The 17,407-nt window shown below is 36.7% G+C and overlaps 1 protein-coding gene across 1 annotated transcript in view; it reads right to left on the bottom strand.

The window, feature by feature from the left end:
- LOC110459398 (histamine H2 receptor-like) overlaps window positions 1-17,407 on the bottom strand; it is a 67,644-nt gene that overhangs the window by 36,780 nt on the left and 13,457 nt on the right. The window lies entirely within an intron of this gene.

The following is a 17,407-nucleotide window of genomic DNA, read 5'->3' as shown; positions in this document are numbered from 1 at the left end:
GGGGGGGGGGGGGGGGGAGCGAGTCAGTAAGAACAAGAGATTCCCATTGAATGGCATGTACATGTAACGCAAACAGGGTATTTTTTGCGGTATCGTTTATTTTGGCGTAGTATAAATCAACCAAGTACATGCAACACTCTCAATCTTCGAACAGTGAACATTGCACTATGCGGAAGTAACACTTTAAATCACTATAAGATATGCATTTTTTTTTTCTTATTTTTGATAACTGACCTTAAAGTGCTTATTAATAAGAGTATTACATGTATGTCTTACATTTAAGATAAGTAACGTTTTGCGTGTAAATTATATTCACAATTGCCCCTCAACACGATATTTCGCGGATGTGAAGAACAATAAAATTGAAATAAACCTACAGTAAATGTGACATACTATTTATATTCAAGTTGTTATTTCATGATCAGTAAATTTGGTTTGCGGATATTGCTTTAATTATAGATTTATAACCCCCTAATTATCTCGGAACGGTTCTACATGTAATTATCGATCTCTGCCGAACTTATGCCATCTATTGATGTCCGACTGTACTGGATAACCGGAAGTTACATAAATCACTTCCGGAATACTTGTTTTCGAACCCCTTCAAGTGATTAATACTTCAATTATGGAAAAAAAGGTTTTATCAACTTACAAATAAATATTGATCACTTGTTTTGGCGCGGAAGGTAGCACGCAAATGGTATAGTGTGGGAGGAAACCGGAGTACTTGGAGAAAACCTACATGATCGCGTCCAATCGGGGAATAGAACCCAGGTTGCCTTGGTGAAATACGAGTGTGTTATCCACAACGACACCAGACTGTCCAAGTGCTTGGTGTCCATATCATATTTGACCCACTTACAAACTAAATATTCTTTAACCTTTCAGACAAAAGTTTCACAGCCATATATACCAACAGTATTGTCAATGTGTGTCCCTTCACAGGACACATTGCTGTTACATCTTCATTCTGCATTTCCTTTAATTTTTGCGAGATACATATTAACGCGTAATGTCGCGACGAGAGTCAACTGCAAATTTAAGTAACTATTTTCCTTAAAGTTACAAATATTCTCTTATTAATCTTTTCGCGCATTCAAATATAATAAGAGACACCCATTCACCAAAGTGTTCCTCCCCTCTCGAAAAAACAACTAATTTAAGAACCCGGGGAGGGGGATGAGGGAAGGTGAGGGGGTTCGGGGAGGACAACGCTAATGTTAATAATATGAGAAGATGTCGCTCCTTCAACTCAGAACTTTTTAATGCCCTGAAAAATGTCATCAATATTATCAACATACTTTTTCTCTGAAACGTAAAAGGACATTATAGGTCATGGTCAAGCGGAAAACATCGTGTGGTTTTTTTTTATCTACAAAGAAATATTTAAAAGTCACGCGTAAACAAACAACACAGGGGAGATCCGGAAACACGTGGACATGGTACTTTACATTTGTACATGGTCCGGGAACGTACGCAAAATCAATCAAATGGCGAATATAAACCGGATGTATTATTAGTCAGCAACAAAAATCCGGTCCGGAATCAATAATTACCTGTTATTTATCACGAAATAAGAAACCATCAATTACTTTATCCTTCCGAAATAAACAGGGCAGTGATTTGTTTCCCAGATTGTTCAGTGGGATTTTGTTGCTTTAATAATATGGTCATTGAGAAATTAACTCTAAATTTCGGATAAAACAAAATGAAAATAAATCCTGATTTTTTCACGTAATATTTTGAATTTATTCTTAAAAGGAAAATGTTGTTTTATGCAAGTCACAGTTTCTAAATTCAAACTGACAATGGAAAGCCTCCGACCCGTGAACAAGCAAGCTTGCTTGTTGTAGAGGATATCACAAGGAAGCTTGCTTGTAGCTAATACGACCTTTGCCTAATTAATGTGGCATACTGGGTATTTAGGCAATCACTGACCATCACTGAAAGGAATCCGTTAATTATTCATCTTCACGATTGCAGATGTATTCCCCTGGACATTGGCGCTTCCTTTTAATACATTTGAGCGATACCCTTCAAAATCAGCCACATTATCGATATTGAAGCATAGTTAGCTTGAAATTCCTTTTTCAAATTAATTTTTAGTGTTTAGAATTTATTTTTAAAACTTTTGATATATTCTTTTTATCTATATATTATCTCTCAATCCGTCAAATACCGATTTTGTTTTAAATGTGATTTTTTTCTTATCGTTATACAACACGAAAACAATACCTTAACGTGCCGTGCCGCTAAGCTGACCAGTAACTTTTGATCTTGACAACGCATCATCGTTAATTGCAGTGAAATATACATCAAAATTACTGAAATCGACAATGCTTGGCTTCCAATGTGGCTCGTTTCACTTGACAGTTCAGACAAAGTCAGAAAATATGTTTTTGAAGTCGGTATTGTATTGAGTTAACCGTATCACTACCTGGGATTTTCTGTCGTGTGTCTAGCGCGTTTTATTACCTTGTTAAGTGGTATGGTCTAAGAGAAGTTGGCGGACAAGAGCTATGCGGTCATTATTTATTAATGTGACCTACGGAAATAATCAACCCCCATGCCAAGCTCTGCCGTAAACGGATCATCAAGAGACTTTAAGGTATAAATCACTTCGCGGTGTGTATCTGGCTGTACTTTGTGAAACTAAGTTTCATTCAAAATTCCCTTTTTTGAAAAAAATGATCAATATTGTTTTTCAATATCTAAGTACATATTAGCCTAAGTTACATTATTCGCAATAATCGTTAGAACTCGATTATTTCGCAAATGGGCATATTTCACGCGAGCTAAGTTAAGCCCTCGTGAAATGTATCCACACGTACACAACAACCATAGCTCGACAAAGGGTTTGGTTTTATTTTGTTTAACGTCCTATTAACAGCTTAGGTCATGTAATGACGTGTCTCAATGTGTGTTGAGTAGGCGTGTATGTGTGTCGGAGGCAGGGTATGTTGGTGTACTTGCCTCCTTGTGATAGCGCGGATCTGATGCCGACTTTATAGTGCTATCTCACTGAAATATCATTCCGAAGGCACCCCAGCACAGCATTCCGGCCGGTCGCATTATACTGACAACGGGTGAACAAGTTGTTGCCATTACACAAAATGCTGAACGTTAAGTAGGAAATAACAACTACAATTGTTAAGGACTTTTGCATGTCCTGGCATGGGGACAGAACCCGTTGCCTTCCTCACCTGGGCGAACGTTCAACATTAAAGCCAAAGTGAGGTGTTGCCAAGCAAGGCGCTAGGAAATAAAGTTAGTTTGAAGTAGAGAGAAATATAAAGATCCAAATTTTGACAAAGGAACCAGTCGGTCTTGAAACGTTGCGACACGTACATGTACACTGTTGGTGTTTAAATTCATTTAAAAATGTAAGCATTAATGTTGGGAAAATAAAGTTTACAGACAAACACAAGACGTACATCGGTTTTTAAAGCGTGAAAATGATTCCAATCAATACTTCAATACGTCAAAAGCCGCTAAATTGTTTCCTTTTTATAGAAAACAATTAAATGTCCTAAATCAAAGTGTTAGTACCTGGTATATAATTCTACACGAAATTATTGATTTTCTAACAAAGACGCGTAATCTAGTATTTCTCTTTCACCAGACGGGGAAGAGTTGTCATAATTATCTCCGGATCTCTCGCCTGTAGGCTCAACACCGTCTTGTTTCGTAAAACGAGTCCCGCATTTCTGTTTTTTTATATGTAAATCAATCATCTTTAGCACGAAACATTTGTTTCATGCGAAACCAATTTGAAAACCTCATCAGTCATAATGTGTTATCATAACAAACGTTACAGAGACTGAGAGCCGCGAGATAGGCGGAACCGGAAGTCATATGAGAGGCGCGCTGGACAATCCGGGGGCTATACATGTACCATACGATCTAAGACCATAGAACGGGTTGTGGAACGTGCTGATCCGGACTTCGAAAATAATAAGCGTACATTTTCAAACTATTTGGTGGAGTCTCTTGTGTTCATTAATTTGCGCTCAAACCTTTAAAAAAAATAACGGCTCAGAATTTAAAAAACTAATCCCCCGTCCCCACCCACAACCCTTATAAATCCCTTTAACGCATTAAAGTATAGGTAGTAAATGACTATTAAAAGTAATTGTCATTCTCTATTCAGAAAACAATGGCTTTTTAATCCAGTTTCTCAATTATGTAGTCATTTAGACGATACTGTTGCTGGCTATCGAATTCTAGAGAGTTTTTCATCCATTAATGCTAGGAATACTCAGTGAAATCAGCAAAACAAAGCTTTCTCACAACAGCGTCATGACTTAGAGGGATTGTTGGTTGTACAGGGTTAACGTCATAACTTAGAGGGATTGTTGGTTGTACAGTGTTAACGTCGTGACTTAGAGGGATTTTAATGCTAGGAATACTCAGTGAAATCAGCAAAACAAAGCTTTCTCACAACAGCGTCATGACTTAGATGGATTGTTGGTTGTACAGTGTTAAGGTCATGACTTAGATGGATTGTTGGTTGTACAGGGTTAACGTCATGACTAAGAGGGATTGTTGGTTGTACAGGGTTAACTTCATGACTTAGAGGGATTGTTGGTTGTACAATGTTAACGTTATGACTTAGAGGAATTGTTGGTTGTACAGGGTTAACGTCATGTCTTAGAGGGATTGTTGGTTGTACAGGGTTAACGCCATGACTTAGAGGGATTGATGGTTGTACAGTGTTAACGCCCTATCAACAGTAAGGGTCATTTAAACTGTTGCTGGCTATCGAATTCTAGAGAGTTTTTCATCCATTAATGCTAGGAATACTCAGTGAAATCAGCAAAACAAAGCTTTCTCACAACAGCGTCATGACTTAGAGGGATTGCTGGTTGTACAGGGTTAACGTCATGACTTAAAGGGATTGTTGGTTGTACAGTGTTAAGGTCATGACTTAGATGGATTGTTGGTTGTACAGTGTTAAGGTCATGACTTAAAGGGATTGTTGGTTGTACAGTGTTAAAGTCATGACTTAAAGGGATTGTTGGTTGTACAGTGTTAACGTCATGAATTAGAGGAATTGTTGGTTGTACAGTGTTAACGTTATAACTTAGAGGGATTGTTGGTTGTACAGTGTTAAGGTCATGACTTAGAGGGTTTGTTGGTTGTACAGTGTTAACGTCATGAATTAGAGGAATTGTTGGTTGTACAGTGTTAACGTTATAACTTAGAGGGATTGTTGGTTGTACAGTGTTAAGGTCATGACTTAGAGGGATTGTTGGTTGTACAATGTTAACGTTATGACTTAGAGGAATTGTTGGTTGTACAGTGTTAACGTTATAACTTAGAGGGATTGTTGGTTGTACAGGGTAAACGTCATGACTTAGAGGGATAAGTTGGTTGTACAGGGTTAACGTCATGACTTATAGGGATTGTTGGTTGTACAGGGTTAACGTCATTACTTAGAGGGATTGTTGGTTGTACAGGGTTAACGTTATGACTTAGAGGGATTGTTGGTTGTACAGCGTTAACGTCATGACTTAGAGGAATTGTTGGTTGTACAGTGTTAACGTTATAACTTAGAGGGATTGTTGGTTGTACAGTGTTTACGTCATGACTTAAAGGGATTGTTGGTTGTACAGTGTTAAGGTCATGACTTAAAGGGATTGTTGGTTGTACAGTGTTAACGTCGTGACTTAGAGGGATTGTTGGTTGTACAGGAATAACGCCATGACTTAGAGGGTTTGTTGGTTGTACAGGGTAAACGTCATGACTTAGAGGGATATGTTGGTCGTACAGAGTTAACGTCATGACTTAGAGGGAGTGTTGGTTGTACAAGGTTAACGTCATGACTTAGAGGGATTGTTGGTATTGCAGGGTTTACGTCATGACTTAGAGGGATTGTTGGTTGTACAGTGTTAACGTCGTGACTTAGAGGGATTGTTGGTTGGACAGTGTTAACGTCGTGACTTAGAGGGATTGTTGGTTGTACAGTGTTAACGTCATGACTTAGAATGATTGTTGGTTGGACAGTGTTAACGTCATGACTTAGAGGGATTGTTGGTTGTACAGTGTTAACGCCCTATCAACAGTAAGGGTCATTTAAGGACAAAACTAAATTTCTGAAATCTTTTTGTTCCGTTGCAAGTGACCAACTGTTTCTGAATGAGTACCTAAACTGATAACTGACTTTCCGTCAAGACCTTTAACGCATCAACAGTGTCGAATAAGAAGATTTTTGAGCTAGATGATAAACATTGGTTATACTAAACTTCAATCAAAGCATGGCGTGGATCAGTTGATCTATTACACCATATTATACCCCTGCAATATTAAGAATTCCGCCAAAGTTAAATTAATCTAATAAAGCGTCAAGTTCGGGTTTTACAGTCATGAAGACGAAGATTTTTTAAAACGTTGATTTAAACATATTGTATTGCCTTTTTTACATAGCAATGGTATTGGGCACAAGTTTTAAAACTTATATCAAACCCTTTCCCTGTACCATAATATTTTTTAACAAAATTCCATGATGGCAGGACTACGTAAATAAGCTACAATGTATGTATTATTCATTAATTAATCAGTGACATACATACACCCACACATTCACGCACCGAACCACACGCATGCGCACAAATATAAACATGCACATGTAGATAAAGGAAGAGAGAGAGAGAGATAGGGGGATGGTGAGAGGGGGAGGAGAGAGGGAAGAGGGGGTTAGAGATCGATTTTTTAAGATTACTAATTAAGTATTGCAACAAGACAGTAAATTTAAGAAAATATCTATCAGACCACGTGGTTGTTCCTTCTCCATGCGAACGCATTCATAAAACGTATTCTTACTGTTTGACTTAGGTTTCTTGTTTTGAGCAAATCTTCCAGTGCATATTCGAACCCTTGTCCTAACAGTTTGACAAAAACAGATTAATGGATTTCAATTTAATTGCCGTCATTTAATTTCTTCTTGATGTCTATGGGGTGGTTATCCCCGTCATTAGAACACATTTTAACACCCTCGTCGCTCTCATGGTGTGTGCAAATCTTAATCAAATTTGACTTAAAAAATTAAAGAACTCGTCGAAAAAGTTAATCAAAATGCAACAGCAATGTAAGATGGCCATTTGAAGTGTTTTTTTCAAAATCAGTAATTCATGTAACCAAATCCGGAATTAGCTACCAATTACCGGTTTAGGAATTACAATGTCCATTAATTAAGATGGCGTTAGAAAGCGCTGTTGAGTCAAAGTTGTTTTTTTTGTTTCGATTTTCAGTTTTACGTCATTAAATCAGCCAATCTGACGTCATTTCCTTTTTACCGACGGTGTTCATATACGATGGAGCCATTCTGGGAACATATACTATTGAGACAAAACTTTGAAAACGTCAAAAGCCTGGAAACTGGAATTTGCTACAACCCCGTCCATTCATTAATACTGTGTTTTGACAACACGGCGAGCCTATGGTGGCTCATATAAGTGACATTCCGTCTCCTAGTTTTGTGGTCGACGACCATACGAACCAGCTGAGACACGGGGGGAATAATAGAGAAAGGAAATAATGGCGGACTGACATGTTGCTATGGAGATGTTCTTGAAGGGTTTTTTAACATCAACATGTTATTTTCAAAGAGAAAAGAATGTTTTGAGGTAACGTTATAGTTTATCATTGTTTATATTTAATTGTAAATATGCCTTAAGTGGCGTTTGCGATCGTTCGTATTGAAATGCAATATAAAATCACGTACTGTTATTACAATAGAGCTGTGGTCGGGTGACGCTGGCGAGGAAATTTATGATAGAATCTGTCCCTTATTTAGGCCATGTCATACCTTTATCTGTTTCACATCCATAGGCAGACCATCCTTAACGATACATTTACACTAAAAACCACAAACACCTTCAACAGAAATACAGAATCTGTAGTTCTTACTCTGCTTTTCTGATAAGAGATCATTTTTATTCCAAAAAGCATGTTTTTTTGTAAAAAAAAAAAAAGAAAAAAGAAGAAGATCCATAACCAAACAAGGTATTTGTTTATGGTCTCGTAAGGAGACGTGGATGATTTAAACACGTAATTTGACGTTAAACACCAAACAACACTTGCATGGCCTAGCAAGGGGTGTATAGGTTAAACGTCAAGACTAAACCGCAGGTTAGTTATCAAATATCCAAAAATTAATCTGTCAATAACTCCGTTCTCTGAATGGTTAAGGTTGAAGTAAAACGAGTGGACAAATGGTCGTTCTCTATCAAATCAGTGCGTTTCTTTTGTGCCCAATGATTAGTATGATTCATCGAGAATAAAATTCCGTCAATAGAATTCAAATTGACGTTCTGCCGAATTCAATGCCCAGCTGATTATATATAAGTACAAGTGTACTTTTCATTACCGGTCATTTTTAGGCGCCACTCTGAGTAAAGGTCACGAGAACGTGACCTCTGCTGTCATGTCATAGTCGAAATATAAGTGTGTAAGATAGGGAAATAGGGTGGATTTGATATTGATTAGATTTGTCACTAAGGAAAATATCTCCTTATTCTGCCAACTGTCGTAATACTCGGCATTATATCGCAGTTTAACGTATATAACCGAGGGGCATTATATCGCGGTTTACCGTATATAACCGAGGGGCATTATATCGCGGTTTACTGCATATAAACGCGATGTTTCACTGTATAATAATATGTTGGCTCTTGATCACAAACAGTAACACATTGGTCGAGGTGGAACCTTTAGAACAGCTAAAGCATTTGTATGACAGATAAAGGGAATGAAACGAAAAACTTTGAAAGATAAAGCGATATTTTAAGAAAGTTATTTATGTCATTTTCCATATGAAGAGATTTCTAGGACAAAAAATACTGTACAAGTATGCATTAAAATTGCAATATACTCCCGGCGGAATTCACAAGGGAAAACATTTGATTCATTATTCGTAATTAGAGAAGCAATCCTTTTAAAAATCATTAAATACGGTAAAACATTAGACTACCCACGCACTGTGAAGACAAAAGATGGTAAATAATCGGTTCTTAAGTGAATCATGAAAATATATTGGGTACCTTTTCTTCGTGCAAAGGTGATAGACATTTTAATTGTGTTTTTGTAACTGGGTGAATATTATGAAGTACAAAAAGATAACAGTTACAGTTTGAAAAGGAACACTTATTTGTCACTCAGTAAATTAAAAACAAAGGAAGTAAATTGTCTTGTCTGAAATAACACAACTTAATGACGATGGTACTACATCATGCGGCGGAATAAGTAATGGCATAAAACCGCAGCACATATCGTTAAATTACCAGCCTCGGTCGTAATGATATCGTTTCCGTACAAAAGTAAGTGTGACGTAAAAATCAAACCGGAAATCTACGCGTCATTTCTAACAGAAAAGCCAACACCAATTTGCACCGTTTTAATTATCCGGAACAATTTCCAAGAAGGTCGACTGCTCTTAAGTTTATTAATACTGCAATGAGTCGTTAAATGTCACTTCAGATACTTCACGAAATCTCTAGAGCAGACGATCATTCTGCTACAGACAATTTACACTTCGTAATAGTCCCTGAAGACGCTTCGGTTACATAATAAAAATCTACTAAACTTACAAACATCAAAGGGAATTCGTGATCATCTTTGAATAAGTCTACATAACATAAGTAGATTGTCCAACATGTTTCAACATCACGCTTAAAGTTGCAGTCAATAAAGCGATTCCTGTGATGACTTATGTGCGATTAATGGCTGAAAACGTGATATTCAAAATAACATTTTGGTTTGTTTGTGTTTTACGACCTATTAACAGCTATGGTCATTTAAGGATGTCAGGTTCTGGTGGTGGAGAAAACCGGAGTTCCCGGAGAAAACCACCGACCTACGGCCGTACCTGACGTCTGCCCTACGTAGGTCACGAACCCGTGACCCAGTGGTGGAGGTATAGTGGCAGCAGTATGTCAGACGCCACTTGGCCACCGCGGCCCCGTTAAAAATGGTAAAAAAATATGGAGAAAAAAATAAAAAAAATATCAAAACTAATCACACATCAGTGATTGAATTCGAATTCATATGAAAATGCTTAAACTTACATATTCAAAGTACACTTGAGTTCATCGTTCATGTTTCATACTTAACTGTCGTGATGAAAGCGAGTATTATCAGTGCATTGAACATGTGTAAGTAAATAAAATCTTATCATTGACGCTGGAGTCCAAACACGATGAAGTCGCGAGGCGGAAAATAAAAACCAAGTAAATATCTAAACAAGTAGAGGAGTCTGGTAGTAATCTGTGCAGAGCCGTTATTGAAATATAATTCAGAAATCGAAAATCTGTAAGAGGAGACAAATATTTCTATTAATCATATCGAAAATTCTACTAGTGGCTGGTACCATGTTTGTGTTCTTTTTTTCAAATTCATTGTATTCATTGGGCATATTATCACTGAACTTATTTCAATTGGCGTTCATATTGCCTATGGGTGCCAACTTAAAGCAATTCGATGTACTTATGTTTACCACTTTAGGAGTATTTTTTATCTCGTAGGAAGACAAATTAACTTTACAAATTCAGCTTCCAAACCCAACAGTACAGCTATATGTCCAGGCTAGATCAGTGTTATCCTCCGCTACAATAATGACGTCATCATATTGATAATGACGTCATAATATTGATGACGTCAACAATTGTGTTATGGCATTCATAGATATGTGAATACCATCTGAATGTGGTAGGGATATATAGTCGTAATAAAATACGGTGGTAGGTACATGTATATGCTTAGCCCGTTGTCAAAGGTATGAGGTTGTGTGTCATTTGTCTGTGTCCATGTACAGTACAATCTCGCTATATAGCCGAGGTCATTGTCAAACAAAAGTCTGGCGTTTTAAAGAAGTTTGACAGTATATCGAGGTGACGTAAATTGTATGTAAACTAATTACTATTGAAAGTGGAAATAGGCGCATGGAATTACGTTGGCAGTAAGCGAGGTGGCCAATGGCACATGGTGCGTTATATCGAAGGATTACTGTAACGGCTGGGATAAGATTTGAAATTGTACGCTTGAATGATATGGCCCATTATCAATGACATTTTTGTATGAAAGACATTTTGAATATGTGACATGCAAAGATACACGAATGATTGCATTGAGTAAAATAACCCAGCGATGTCTCGGGGAAACCAAACAAACCACGTGTCAACCACAAAATTGTCACGAACCTTCACATTTGTCCAGGAACAACATTTTAAAATCTGTATTATTCGGAGACATATCACTAAAAAACACTGAAGTTTCGCAGAAGGCCAAACATGCTACCACTTAACAACCAAAACATTGTTACGGACTTTCAGATTTTTCCAGGAATATCGTTTTAAAATTTGTATTACTCGGAGCCACATGATAAAAACTGATGTTTCAAGAATACCAAACATGCGACCTTAAGTGATGAACAGCCAACCCTCCTGGGCTTGTAGGAATTTCCCGAGGCATTTTATGTTGAATTCTGTATAATTCAAAGCCACATGTTTTGCATGGGGTAAAAACAACGATGTTGTAGAACTAGCAAACATGCGCCCTTTGACAGCCGACCATGTTCCCGGCACATACACACGCTAGGGTTGAAGTAGCATAAGGCGCAAGGCAGACTGATCAATCACAGTATTTTGTCCGGATCTCGAAGCTAGTAGAATATTGGCCACATAGTGTGTATTGACATTCCATACAGCAACGAATTTGTTTTAAGCCCTTTTTTCCAAAATACGGATTAGAATACAAATTCGCATTACACCATAAAGGATTTGTTCTAATTTTTGACGCGTATGGTAAATACCGCAATACCTTGGTACAATGCATGACTGCCATACATTGCCCAATGAATTGTCGACGATATAATTAGGTTGGCGATAAAGACTTTGAGGTCATTGAAAGATGACATTATATCGAAGTTTTACTGTATATATGAACAAGGGGCATTAAATCGAGGTTTAACTTTATATTAAGACGTTATACCAAGGTTTTACTATATCATAGGCATTATGTCGAGGTTTTACTGTATAGAAAGACATACTATCGAGGTTTTACTGTATATATAGGCATTATATCGAGGTTTTACTGTATAGAAAGACATACTATCGAGGTTTTACTATATTATAGGCATTATATCGAGGTTTTACTGTATAATAGGCATTATATAGAGGTTTTACTGTATATTTTAGGCATTATATCGAGGTTTTACTGTAAATATAGGCATTATATCGAGGTTTTACTGTAAATATAGGCATTATATCGAGGTTTTACTGTATATATAGGCATTATATAGAGGTTTTACTGTATATATAGGCATTATATAGAGGTTTTACTGTATATATAGACATTATATCGAGGTTTTACTGTATATAAAGACATACTATCGAGGTTTTACTATATATAAACAAGTGGCTTTATAAAAAGATTATATTAAACGATTGTCAAGAATAAAGATGAAATATTGGTAGATCCCCTGACAAGATAATTGATTGAGAATAACAGAAATGATACGGAAGAACATTTCTAAAGATTGTTATGATGTTGTGTAGACTGTCGATTTATGACTGTTGGGGGTAAAACATATCTTTACGGCCCATCGATCGTCCGGCCAGTTAGCCCAACAAAGGATGAGCGCTGACCGCTTTATCTGACCAGCGGTCAGTAACACTCTTGACCAGTATTTCTTATCTACCGTAAATCAATACGCGTGCATTAATATCTTTTTTAGGCAATTAATAAGCACGAAAAACAGCCCCAATGTTAAACACATGAACCACTGTGATCCTAGCAATCATTTATATATGCACGATATCTCCACCAACATCAGTTTCTCTTTTTTTTTAACAATTACTAAAATCAACGATTTGTTTGTTTGTGTTTAATTTTGTGTTTAAACCATCGACCTGCCGCCAGTACTTGGCTACTGCCCCGCGTAGGTTTCGAATCTGCGACCCAATGGTGGAGGGCTATATATAGTGACTATGACGGTCAGAGGCCTTAACCAGTCGGCCACCGCATGCGTTATCTAAACACTTAACACTAAAAGTGATACAACCGTTTATATATTCTTGAATGAACAGTTAACAATTGATAAAGAATCAGCACAAAATACGTCATACTCAAAATATACGTCATACTCAAAATAAAATTCTAAGTGTTAGCCTTACTTAACGTTAGTGAGTGTAACCCGTGGAATTTCGAGGATAAAAATACATAGCAATATCACTTCTCTAAATGGCATTTAAACCTTGTTATATTGCCATTATTTGATTGAGCGCAAGTTTAGTCTTATAAAGGAGTTTGTTGATATATCGAGGATTGGGGACGTTTTAAGGAACTGCTAAGCAAAGGGGAACAGTAAAAAAACGTTGGCGGTAAGGGAGATGGCAATTTAACGAAGGACGTTATAAAGAGGTTCTACGGTATATTTAAGTTCCGGAAATATTTAATTACTGACGATATCAATTTAAGCGACGCAAGTAATTAAATTTACATATATTTGAAAATCACAAACATAATTTGTATCACTTAAACAAACTAATGCAGTGTTACCCCAAAAAAGAGGCATTCCAGAAGTATAGAAACAATAAATACTTCAAATAACCTAACAATTTAGCACATAAGTTTGCAAAAAAATATTAGCACACATACAATAAGACTTTTTACATAAACAATAGCATCAAAATGTATCAATAAAAAGGGAATAAACAGATTTTAACGTATAAACATAAACATTAAAATAAAAATAAGCATTTAAATATAACTTAATATACATGTAAATATAAGCAGTAAAATTGATTCAAAGAAAGTAATAAAAACAGGAAGTGAAAGCATTAGCACAGAATTCTATGGGAACTGCCTCGTGTTGTGATAAATATTTTGAACCAAACCAGATGACTTGCGCCTGCTGTTCCTATGAAGTAAGACAGTGCCAGTGTTATAGATAGCTAGAACGGTTAGCTATGAGATGGACCAATGTACCTTGTTGTCTAATTAAGCCACTTGCCGTCTATAAATAGCTAACTGACCGCGAGAAAGTACCGGCAAAGTGCATTATCTGTCAGAACAGATTTATAACGAGTGGTCAAACACCCTATCGCCTGTATCTTCACTACATCGGATTGTAACACTGATGTATTTAGCACCGAGAACCCATTATATTACACCTACTATGATATACAGGATCCCTATACATATACAGGCAAATTACTAGAGAATTCCACTGTATTTGTTGTAAACAAAATAAAATAGGTACACAATGTACAAAACGTAGTAGAAAGGTAGTAGATATAGACAGGTGGTAGTGATAGACAGGTGGTAGTGATAGACAGGTTGTAGCTATAGTCAGGTTGTAGTTATAGACAGATTGTAGTTATAGACAGGTGGTAGTGATAGACAGGTGGTAGTGATAGACAGGTGGTAGTTATAGACAGATTGTAGTTATAGTCAGGTTGTAGTATAGACAGATTGTAGTTATATACAAAGGTGGTAGTTATAAACAGGCGGTAGTGATAGACAGGTGGTAGTTATAAACAGGTGGTAGCTATAGACAGGTTGTAGTTATAGACAGGTGGTAGTGATAGACAGGTGGTAGTTATAGACATATTGTAGTTATAGACAGGTGGAAGTTATAGTCAGGTTGTAGCATAGACAGATTGTAGTTACATACAAAGGTTATAGTTATAGACAGGTGGTAGTTATAGACAGGTGGTAGTTATAGACAGGTGGTAGTGATAGTTAGGTGGTAGTGATATACATGTGGTAGTTATAGACATATCTTAGTTATAGACAGGTGGTAGTGATAGACAGGTGGTAGTGATAGACATATCTTAGTTATAGACAGGTGGTAGTGATAGACAGGTGGTAGTTATAGACAGGTGGTAGTGATAGACATATCTTAGTTATAGACAGGTGGTAGTGATAGACAGGTGTTAGTGATAGACATATCTTAGTTATAGACATATCTTAGTTATAGACAGGTGGAAGATATGGACAGGTGGTAGTAATAGGCAGGTGGTTTTTATAGACAGATTGTAGTTATTGACAGGTGGTAGTAATAGACAGGTGGTAGTTATAGACATGTGGTAGTTATAGACAGGTTGTAGTTATAGACAGGTGGTAGTGATAGACAGGTGGTAGTTATAGACAGATTGTAGTTATTGACAGGTTGTAGTTATAGTCAGGTTGTAGATTTAGACAGGTTGTAGTTATAGACATGTGGTAGTTATAGACAGATTGTAGTTATAGACAGGTTGTAGTTATAGTCAGGTTGTAGATATAGACAGGTTGTAGATATAGACAGGTTGTAGTTATAGACATGTGGTAGTTATAGACAGGTTGTAGGTATAGGCTTGTGGTAGTTATAGACAGGTGGTAGTTAAAGACAGGTGTTAGTTAAAGACAGGTGTTAGTTATAAACAGGTGTTAGTTATAGTCATGTTGTAATTATATACAGGTTGTAGTTATAGATATGTGGTCGATAAATACAGGTGGTAGTTATAGACAGGTGAAATATATATATAGGCGGCAATTATAGACATACGTAGTTATAGACAGGTGGTAGTTATAGACAGGTGGTAGTGATAGACAGGTGGTAGTTATAAACAGATTGTAGTTATTAACAGGTGGTAGTTATAGACAGGTCATAGATATAGACAGGTGGTTGCTAGTGACAAGTAGGTTCTAAGGCAGGTTTGACATTTGTTACAGAAAGGGAGTCTTAAAGGCAGGGTTTAACTAGCTTTATACAGGTGATCTATAAGGCAGGTTTTAATGTACAGAGAGAGAATTTTGAAGTTTCGAAATAAAAACAACCCAAAATTAAGCGCACTGACAGTTACAGACAATTAAACGTAACGACCCATTTGTAACCATAAACATTTTATCGTCAAATCTTGCGTTCTACGGTTGTAATTGCTAAACTATCACATTTTATTACAAACCAAGTATTTTTCGGCATTATGATGTCGAGATTGTCTGCAAAATTATTTTTAATGGGCGATGTAAACACACGAAGAAAATAACTCCTACACAGATGCTACGAGACTAATTCTAATAGTTTGATAGAACAGATCGGGAAACAGGAAATATCTCTTGTTGAAATTGAAATCAATTGTAATAGACATTTCAATGATATGAAATTAACATGGATTTTGTTTGTTACATTTCAAATATTCAATTTCAAGATGCGATCTTGATGGGGGTATTCATTGTTTTGCTTTTCATTACTAAATTATTGCGAGATGTTTGGTGGTTTTTATACTTTGTTTAACGTCCTATTATCAGCTGAGGTCATTTTAGAGCGTGACTCCGTGTGCGTAACGCAAGCGTGCTTGTGTATGTATGCTGGTGGCAGGGAGCGTTGGTGCCTCCTTGTGATAGCGCGGATCTGACGCCGACTTTAGAGTGAAATACGATGACAAAGGCACAAAACATAGTATTCCACCCGGTTTAACCAGATATGCTGAAAGTTTAGCTGGGAATAACAATCACTATTTTAGGACTTTGTTATGTCCCGGCCTGGGGACAGAGCCCATTTGGCCAAACGCAAGGTATTGCGAGATGTATGTGTATTTCGCGTCAGTTACACGGAGACTCAGAAACTGTTTTATTCAGATGTAGGTATTTTATTCATTGAGCCTTGAATTCATTAAATCTCGCTGATATTTAATTACACGAATTAATCGTAACATGCAAAGGGAATTATTTTCTATCAGATTTGGTTATTTCGTTAGTGCTTAAAGTTCATCAACGAAAGAGACGGCTAATATGTAAAACTAAATCAATATAAGAAATCATAGAAGTGTTTTCTTCTAATAAAGTAAATGGGGCTGACTTTATTAATATCCCAATTGTCTCAAAAAAATCCAATAATTCATTCGCATCCCCGGGGGGTCGGGCGAAAATCATGCCGTTAAGCAGACTTACATATTTGTGTTTGAGCCCAGAAACCCAATATATTCCACTTCAAAAACAAAACTATGTTAAAACTACGCAAAATCATAAAACACGTTCTCCCGACACTAATTATTTACCAGTTTCCTGGTAGATAAAAACGTCAGATCAAAATAGCAAAGCATGGTCAACTTCTTATTTATAAAAAAAAAAAAAAGAATTTATTCATCATTTTTTTTTTCTTTCTTGACAGATGTTGTTTAAAATTACTACACAAACGTGTTAACTTATGTTTGATATTAATTTTACCGGTTTTGTGTTCTAAAAAAAGTCATAAGAAAGAAATTGTATCATGTTTGAAATACTATATCAAGCGCACAAGACGCCCGGTTATAAACTCCCGGGGAGAGTCTAAATGGAAAACGAACACCGTTTGCCAAAACACGGAAATTCTTGAACCTGCCAGACGGATCGGTGATGATTATATAACTGAAGCTCTACGGAGAAAGAT

This window comes from Mizuhopecten yessoensis, unplaced genomic scaffold, assembly GCF_002113885.1.
Source record: "Mizuhopecten yessoensis strain PY_sf001 unplaced genomic scaffold, ASM211388v2 scaffold10059, whole genome shotgun sequence".
Classification (NCBI taxonomy): domain Eukaryota; kingdom Metazoa; phylum Mollusca; class Bivalvia; order Pectinida; family Pectinidae; genus Mizuhopecten; species Mizuhopecten yessoensis.
The sequence above is the reverse complement of the archived record's forward strand: the minus strand, read 5'-3'. Positions and strand labels throughout refer to the sequence as shown.